The sequence below is a fragment of the Somniosus microcephalus genome, unplaced genomic scaffold (assembly GCF_052327205.1).
Source record: "Somniosus microcephalus isolate GS21.2 unplaced genomic scaffold, FLI_Smic_1.0 unresolved_chr5, whole genome shotgun sequence".
In the NCBI taxonomy this organism is placed as follows: Eukaryota; Metazoa; Chordata; class Chondrichthyes; order Squaliformes; family Somniosidae; genus Somniosus; species Somniosus microcephalus.
The window spans coordinates 52793003-52804127 of NW_028225183.1; positions in this window are offsets into that span (position 1 = coordinate 52793003).

An 11125-nucleotide genomic window follows, 5' to 3' on the forward strand; every position below is an offset into this window, starting at 1 on the left:
AACACTTCAAAACCCTCCAGAACACTGGCTACTAAGCACTCACTCCAAAACACTCAACAGCACACCAAAACGATCCAAAACACACTAAAAGAGCCCAAAACACTCCCAAACACGCCAAAAGTGTCCCATACACTTCGAAACCCTCTGAAGCACTCCAAAACACTAGCTTCAAAACAGTCACTCCCAAACACTCCGATCCACTTCAAAACACGACATAAGTCAAAAACACACCAGAACACTCCACAACACTCCAAAACAGTCCAAAACACACCAGAACACAACAACACAATATAAAACACTCCAAAACACTCCCAAACACTCGAAAATTCTCGCTTCTAAACACTAAAGCCAAAACACTCCAATACACTACAAAACACTGCACAACACTCCAACACATTCCCAAACACTCCAGAAAAGTGCCATACACTTCGAAACCCTCTAAAACACTCCAAGACACTCGCTTCAAAAGTGTCAATTCTAAACACTCCGATCCACTTCAAAACACGACATAACTCAAATACACACCAGAACACGCCACAACAATCCAAAACAGTCCCAAACACCCCAAAACAATATAAAACACTCAAAACACTCCCAAACACACGAAAATTCTCGCTTCTAAACACTAAATCCAAAACACTCCAATACACTACAAAACACTTCAGAACACTCCAAAAGAGTCCCATACACAACGAAACACTACACAGCATTCCAAAACAGTCCAAAACACTCGGTTCAAAGCAGTCAATCCCAAACACTCCAACCACTCCAAAACACTTCAAAACACGACATAACACAAAAACACACCAGAGCACTCCACAACACTCCAAATCAGTCCAAAACACACCAAAACACTCAAAACAATATGAAACACTTCAAAACACTCCCAAACACTCGAAAATTCTCGCATCTAAACACTAAAGTCAAAGCACTCCAATGCACTACAAAACATTTCAGAACACTCCAACACACTTCAAAACACTCCAAAAGAGTCCCATACACAACGAAACACTACACAGCATTCCAAAACAGTCCAAAACACTCGGTTCAAAGCAGTCAATCACAAACACTCCAATCCACTCCAATCCACTTCAAAACACGACATAACTCAAAAACACACCAGAACACTCCACAACACTCCAAACACTCGAAAATTCTCGCTTCTAAACACTCAATCCAAAACACTCCAATACACTACAAAACGCTCCAAAACACTCGGTTCAAAACCGTCACTCCCAAATACTCCAATCCACTCCGATCCACTTCAAAACACGACATAAGTCAAAAACACACCAGAACATTCCACAACACTCCAAAACAGTCCAAAACACACCAAAACACCACAACACAATATAAAACACTCCAAAACACACCCAAACACTCGAAAATTTTCGCTTCTAAGCACTCAATCCAAAAAACTCCAATACACTACAAAACACTGCACGACACTCCAACACACTTCCAAACTCTCCGAAACAGTCCCATACACTACGAAACACTTCAAAACACTTCACAACACTCCAAAACAGTCCAAAACATTCCGTTCAAAGCAGTCAATTCCAAACACTCCAATACACTGGAATCCACTTCAAAACACGACAGAACTCAAAAACACACCAGAACACTCCACAACACTCCAAAACACTCGGTTCAAAACCGTCACTCCCAAACACTCCAATCCACTCCAAAACACTTCAAAACACGACATAACTCAAAAACGCACGAAAACACTCCACAACACTCCAAAACAGTCCAAAACACTCCCAAATTCTCGCTTCTAAACATTCCATCCAAAACACTCCAATACACTTCAAAACGCTCCGGCACACTCCCAAACACTCCAAAATAGTCCCATACACTGCGAAACACTTCAAAACCCTCCATAACACTGGCTACTAAGCACTCACTCCAAAACACTCAACAGCACACCAAAACGATCCAAAACACACTAAAAGAGTCCAAAACACTCCCAAACACGCCAAAAGAGACACATACACTCCGAAACCCTCTGAAACACTCCAAAACACTAGCTTCAAAACAGTCACTCCCAAACACTCCGATCCACTTCAAAACACGACATAAGTCAAAAACACACCAGAACACTCCACAACACTCCAAAACAGTCCAAAACACACCAGAACACAACAACACAATATAAAACACTCCAAAACACTCCCAAACACTCGAAAATTCTCGCTTCTAAACACTAAAGCCAAAACACTCCAATACACTACAAAACACTGCACAACACCCCAACACATTCACAAACACTCCAGAAAAGTGCCATACACTTCGAAACCCTCTAAAACACTCCAAGACACTCGCTTCAAAAGACTCAATTCTAAACACTCCGATCCACTTCAAAACACGACATAACTCAAATACACACCAGAACACGCCACAACAATCCAAAACAGTCCCAAACACCCCAAAACAATATAAAACACTCCAAAACACTCCCAAATACTCGAAAATTCTCGCTTCTAAACACTAAATCCAAAACACTCCAATACACTACAAAACACTGCACAACACTCCAACACACTTCCAAACTCTGCAAAACAGTCCCATACACTACGAAACACTTCACAGCATTCCAAAACAGTCCAAAACACAAGGTTCAAAACAGTCACTCCCAAACACTCCGATCCACTTCAAAACACGACATAAGTCAAAAACACACCAGAACACTCCACAACACTCCAAAACAGTCCGAAACACACCAAAACACCACAACACAATATAAAACACTCCAAAATACTCCCAAACTCTCGAAAATTCTCGTTCTAAACACTCAATCCAAAACACTCCAATACACTACAAAACACTGCACGACACTCCAACACACTTCCAAACTCTCCGAAACAGTCCCATACACTACGAAACACTTCAAAACACTTCACAACACTCCAAAACAGTCCAAAACACTCGGTTCAAAGCAGTCAATCCCAAACACTCCAATCCATTCCAAAACACTTCAAAACACATAACTCAAAAACACACCAGAGCACTCCACAACACTCCAAATCTGTCCAAAACACACCAAAACACCAAAACACTCCAAAACAATATAAACCACTCCAAAACACTCCCAAACACTCGAAAATTCTCGCTTCTAAACACTCAATCCAAAACACACCAATACACTACAAAACACTGCACAACACTCCAACACTCTCCCAAACACTCCAGAAGAGTCCCATACACTTCGAAACCCTCTAAAACACTCCAAAACACTCGCTTCAAAAGAGTCAATTCTAAACACTCCGATCCACTTCAAAACACGACATAACTCAAATACACACCAGAACAAGCCACAACAATCCAAAACAGTCCAAAACACCCCAAAACAATATAAAACACTCCAAAACACTCCCAAACACTCGAAAATTCTCGCTTCTAAACATTAAATCCAAAACACTCCAATACACTACAAAACACTGCACAACACTCCAACACACTTCCAAACTCTCCAAAACAGTCCCAAACACTACGAAACACTTCACAGCATTCCAAAACAGTCCAAAACACTCGGTTCAGAACAGTCACTCCCAAACACTCCGATCCACTTCAAAACACGACATAAGTCAAAAACACACCAGGACACTCCACAACACTCCAAAACAGTCCAAAACACACCAAAACACCACAACACAATATAAAACACTCCAAAATACTCCCAAACACTCGAAAATTCTCGCTTCTAAACACTCAATCCAAAACACTCCAATACACTACAAAACACTGCACGACACTCCAACACACTTCCAAACTCTCCGAAACAGTCCCATACACTACGAAACACTTCAAAACACTTCACAACACTCCAATCCATTCCAAAACACTTCAAAACACATAACTCAAAATCACACCAGAGCACTCCACAACACTCCGTCAGTCCAAAACACACCAAAACAACAAAACACCCCAAAACAATATAAACCACTCCAAAACACTCCCAAACACTCGAAAATTCTCGCTTCTAAACACTCAATCCAAAACACACCAATACACTACAAAACGCTCCAAAACACTCGGTTCAAAACAGTCGCTCCCAAACACTCCAATCCACTCCAATCCACTTCAAAACACGACATAACTCAAAAACACACCAGAACACTCCACAACACTCCAAAACACTCGGTTCAAAACAGTCACTCCCAAACACTCCAATCCACTCCAAAACACTTCAAAACACGACATAACTCAAAAACGCACCAAAACACTCCACAGCACTCCAAAACTGTCCAAAACACTCCCAAATTCTCGCTTCTAAACATTCTATCCAAAACACTCCAATACACTACAAAACACTCCGACACACTCCAAAGCACTCCAAAATAGTCCCATACACTGTGAAACACTTCTAAACCCTCCATAACACTGGCTCCTAAGCAGTCACTCCAAAACACTCAACAGCACACCAAAACGATCCAGAACACACTAAGAGTCCAAAACACTCCCAAACACTCCAGAAGAGTTCCATACACTACGAAACACTTCACAGCATCCAAAACAGTCAAAAACACTCGGTTCAAAACAGTCACTCCCAAGCACTCCGATCCACTTCAAAACACGACATAAGTCAAAAACACAACAGAACACTCCACAACACTCCAAAACAGTGCAAAACACACCAAAACACCATAACACAATATAAAACACTCCAAAACACTCCCAAACACTCGAAAATTCTCGCTTCTAAACACTAATTCCAAAACACTCCAATACGCTACAAAACACTGCACAACACTCCAACACACTTCCAAACTCTCCAAAACAGTCCCATACACTACGAAAAACTTCAAAAACTTCACAACACTCCAAAGCAGTCCAAAACACTCGGTTCAAAGCAATCAATCCCAAACACTCCAATCCACTCCAAAACACTTCAAAACTCATACCTCAAAAACACACCAGAGCACTCCACAACACTCCAAATCAGTCCAAAACACACCAAAACACCAAAACACTCCAAAACACTACAAAGCACTCCAAAACACTCGGTCCAATCCACTCCAATCCACTTAAAACACAGCATAACTCAAAAACACACCAGAACACTCCACAACACTCCAAAACACTCGGTTCAAAACAGTCACTCCCAAACACTCCAATCCACTCCAAAACACTTCAAAACACGACATAACTCAAAAACGCACGAAAACACTCCACAACACTCCAAAACAGTCCAAAACACTCCCAAATTCTCGCTTCTAAACATTCCATCCAAAACACACCAATACACTTCAAAACACTCCGACACACTCCCAAACACTCCAAAATAGTCCCATACACTGCGAAACACTTAAAAACCCTCCATAACACTGGCTACTAAGCACTCACTCCAAAACACTCAACAGCACACCAAAACGATCCAAAACACACTAAAAGAGTCCAAAACACTCCCTAACACGCCAAAAGAGTCCATACACTTCGAAACCCTCTGAAACACTCCAAAACACTAGCTTCAAAACAGTCACTCCCAAACACTCCGATCCACTTCAAAACACGACATAAGTCAAAAACACACCAGAACACTCCACAACACTCCAAAACAGTCCAAAACACACCAGAACACCACAACATTATATAAAACACTCCAAAACGCTCCCAAACACTCGAAAATTCTCGCTTCTAAACATTCAATCCAAAACACACCAATACACTACAAAACGCTCCAAAACACTCGGTTCAAAACAGTCGCTCCCAAACACTCCAATCCACTCCAATCCACTTCAAAACACGACATAACTCAAAAACACACCAGAACACTCCACAACACTCCAAAACACTAGCTTCAAAACAGTCACTCCCAAACACTCCGATCCACTTCAAAACACGACATAAGTCAAAAACACACCAGAACACTCCACAACACTCCAAAACAGTCCAAAACACACCAGAACACCTCAACATTATATAAAACACTCCAAAACGCTCCCCAAACACTCGAAAATTCTCGCTTCTAAACATTCAATCCAAAACACACCAATACACTACAAAACGCTCCAAAACACTCGGTTCAAAACAGTCGCTCCCAAACACTCCAATCCACTCCAAAACACTTCAAAACACGACATAACTCAAAAACGCACCAAAACACTCCACAGCACTCCAAAACTGTCCAAAACACTCCCAAATTCTCGCTTCTAAACATTCTATCCAAAACACTCCAATACACTACAAAACACTCCGACACACTCCAAAGCACTCCAAAATAGTCCCATACACTGTGAAACGCTTCTAAACCCTCCATAACACTGGCTACTAAGCAGTCACTCCAAAACACTCAACAGCACACCAAAACGATCCAGAACACACTAAGAGTCCAAAACACTCCCAAACACTCCAGAAGAGTTCCATACACTACGAAACACTTCACAGCATCCAAAACAGTCCAAAACACTCGGTTCAAAACAGTCACTCCCAAACACTCCGATCCACTTCAAAACACGACATAAGTCAAAAACACAACAGAACACTCCACAACACTCCAAAACAGTGCAAAACACACCAAAACACCATAACACAATATAAAACACTCCAAAACACTCCCAAACACTCGAAAATTCTCGCTTCTAAACACTAATTCCAAAACACTCCAATACGCTACAAAACACTGCACAACACTCCAACACACTTCCAAACTCTCCAAAACAGTCCCATACACTACGAAAAACTTCAAAAACTTCACAACACTCCAAAGCAGTCCAAAACACTCGGTTCAAAGCAATCAATCCCAAACACTCCAATCCACTCCAAAACACTTCAAAACTCATAACTCAAAAACACACCAGAGCACTCCACAACACTCCAAATCAGTCCAAAACACACCAAAACACCAAAACACTCCAAAACACTACAAAGCACTCCAAAACACTCAGTCCAATCCACTCCAATCCACTTAAAACACAGCATAACTCAAAAACACACCAGAACACTCCACAACACTCCAAAACACTCGGTTCAAAACAGTCACTCCCAAACACTCCAATCCACTCCAAAACACTTCAAAACACGACATAACTCAAAAACGCACGAAAACACTCCACAACACTCCAAAACAGTCCAAAACACTCCCAAATTCTCGCTTCTAAACATTCCATCCAAAACACACCAATACACTTCAAAACACTCCGACACACTCCCAAACACTCCAAAATAGTCCCATACACTGCGAAACACTTCAAAACCCTCCATAACACTGGCTACTAAGCACTCACTCCAAAACACTCAACAGCACACCAAAACGATCCAAAACACACTAAAAGAGTCCAAAACACTCCCAAACACGCCAAAAGTGTCCCATACACTTCGAAACCCTCTGAAGCACTCCAAAACACTAGCTTCAAAACAGTCACTCCCAAACACTCCGATCCACTTCAAAACACGACATAAGTCAAAAACACACCAGAACACTCCACAACACTCCAAAACAGTCCAAAACACACCAGAACACAACAACACAATATAAAACACTCCAAAACACTCCCAAACACTCGAAAATTCTCGCTTCTAAACACTAAAGCCAAAACACTCCAATACACTACAAAACACTGCACAACACTCCAACACATTCCCAAACACTCCAGAAAAGTGCCATACACTTCGAAACCCTCTAAAACACTCCAAGACACTCGCTTCAAAAGAGTCAATTCTAAACACTCCGATCCACTTCAAAACACGACATAACTCAAATACACTCCAAATCAGTCCAAAACACACCAAAACACCAAAACACTCAAAACAATATAAAACACTCCAAAACACTCCCAAACACTCGAAAATTCTCGCATCTAAACACTAAATCCAAAACACTCCAATACACTACAAAACACTGCACGACCCTCCAACACACTTCCAAACTCTCCAAAACAGTCCCATACACTACGAAACACTTCAAAACACTTCACAACGCTCCAAAACAGTCCAAAACACTCGCTCAAAGCAGTCAATCCCAAACACTCCAATCCACTCCAAAACACTTCAAAACACATAACTCAAAAACACACCAGCACTCCACAACACTCCAAATCAGTCCAAAACACTCCAAAACAATATAAACCACTCCAAAACACTCCCAAACACTCGAAAATTCTCGCTTCTAAACACTCAATCCAAAACACACCAATACACTACAAAACGCTCCAAAACACTCGGTTCAAAACAGTCACTCCCAAACACTCCAATCCACTCCAATCCACTTCAAAACACGACATAACTCAAAAACACACCAGAACACTCCACAACACTCCAAAACACTCGGTTCAAAACAATCACTCCCAAACACTCCAATCCACTCCAAAACACTTCAAAACACGACATAACTCAAAAACGCACCAAAACACTCCACAACACTCCAAAACAGTCCAAAACACTCCCAAATTCTCGCTTCTAAACATTCTATCCAAAACACTCCAATACACTACAAAACACTCCGACACACTCCCAAGCACTCCAAGATAGTCCCATACACTGTGAAACACTTCTAAACCCTCCATAACACTGGCTACTAAGCAGTCACTCCAAAACACTCAACAGCACACCAAAACGATCCAGAACACACTAAGAGTCCAAAACACTCCCAAACACGACATAACTCAAAAACACACCAGAGCACTCCACAACACTCCAAATCAGTCCAAAACACTCCAAAACACCAAAATACTCAAAACAATATAAAACACTCCAAAACACTCCCAAACACTCGAAAATTCTCGCTTCTAAACACTAAATCCAAAACTCTCCAATACGCCACAAAACACTGCACAACACTCCAACACACTTCCAAACTCTCCAAAACAGTCCCATACACTACGAAACACTTCAAAAACTTCACAACACTCCAAAACAGTCCAAAACACTCGGTTCAAAGCAATCAATCCCAAACACTTCAATACACTCCAAAACACTTCAAAACACATAACTCAAAAACACACCAGAGCACTCCACAACACTCCAAATCAGTCCAAAACACACCAAAACACCAAAACACTACAAAACACTACAAAACGCTCCAAAACACTCGGTTCAAAACAGTCAATCCCACACACTCCAATCCACTCCAACCCACTTCAAACACGGCATAACTCAAAAACACACCAGAACACTCCACAACACTCCAAAACACTCGGTTCAAAACAGTCACTCCCAAACACTCCAATCCACTCCAAAACACTTCAAAACAAGACATAACTCAAAAACGCACCAAAACACTTCACAACACTCCAAAACAGTCCAAAACACTCCCAAATTCTCGCTTCTAAACATTCCATCCAAAACACTCCAATACACTTCAAAACACTCCGACACACTCCCAAACACTCCAAAATAGTCCCATACACTGCGAAACACTTCAAAACCCTCCATAACACTGGCTACTAAGCACTCACTCCAAAACACTCAACAGCACACCAAAACGATCCAAAACACACTAAAAGAGTCCAAAACACCCCCAAACACGCCAAAAGAGTCCCATACACTCCGAAACCCTCTGAAACACTCCAAAACACTAGCTTCAAAACAGTCACTCCCAAACACTCCGATCCACTTCAAAACACGACATAAGTCAAAAAACACACCAGAACACTCCACAACACTCCAAAACAGTCCAAAACACACCAGAACACCACAACATTATATAAAACACTCCAAAACGCTCCAAACACTCGAAAATTCTCGCTTCTAAACATTAAATCCAAATACTCCAATACACTACAAAACACTGCACAACACTCCAACACACTTCCAAACTCTGCAAAACAGTCCCATACACTACGAAACACTTCACAGCATTCCAAAACAGTCCAAAACACTCGGTTCAAAACAGTCACTCCTAAACACTCCGATCCACTTCAAAACACGACATAAGTCAAAAACACACCAGAACACTCCACAACACTCCAAAACACTCCAAAACGCTCCCAAACCCTCGAAAATTCTCGCATCTAAACACTAAATCCAAAACACTCCAATACACTACAAAACACTGCACGACCCTCCAACACACTTCCAAACTCTCCAAAACAGTCCCATACACTACGAAACACTTCAAAACACTTCACAACGCTCCAAAACAGTCCAAAACACTCGGCTCAAAGCAGTCAATCCCAAACACTCCAATCCACTCCAAAACACTTCAAAACACATAACTCAAAAACACACCAGAGCACTCCACAACACTCCAAATCAGTCCAAAACACTCCAAAACAATATAAACCACTCCAAAACACTCCCAAACACTCGAAAATTCTCGCTTCTAAACACTCAATCCAAAACACACCAATACACTACAAAACGCTCCAAAACACTCGGTTCAAAACAGTCACTCCCAAACACTCCAATCCACTCCAATCCACTTCAAAACACGACATAACTCAAAAACACATCAGAACACTCCACAACACTCCAAAACACTCGGTTCAAAACAATCACTCCCAAACACTCCAATCCACTCCAAAACACTTCAAAACACGACATAACTCAAAAACGCACCAAAACACTCCACAACACTCCAAAACAGTCCAAAACACTCCCAAATTCTCGCTTCTAAACATTCTATCCAAAACACTCCAATACACTACAAAACACTCCGACACACTCCCAAGCACTCCAAGATAGTCCCATACACTGTGAAACACTTCTAAACCCTCCATAACACTGGCTACTAAGCAGTCACTCCAAAACACTCAACAGCACACCAAAACGATCCAGAACACACTAAGAGTCCAAAACACTCCCAAACACGACATAACTCAAAAACACACCAGAGCACTCCACAACACTCCAAATCAGTCCAAAACACTCCAAAACACCAAAATACTCAAAACAATATAAAACACTCCAAAAACACTCCCAAACACTCGAAAATTCTCGCTTCTAAACACTAAATCCAAAACTCTCCAATACGCCACAAAACACTGCACAACACTCCAACACACTTCCAAACTCTCCAAAACAGTCCCATACACTACGAAACACTTCAAAAACTTCACAACACTCCAAAACAGTCCAAAACACTCGGTTCAAAGCAATCAATCCCAAACACTTCAATACACTCCAAAACACTTCAAAACACATAACTCAAAAACACACCAGAGCACTCCACAACACTCCAAATCAG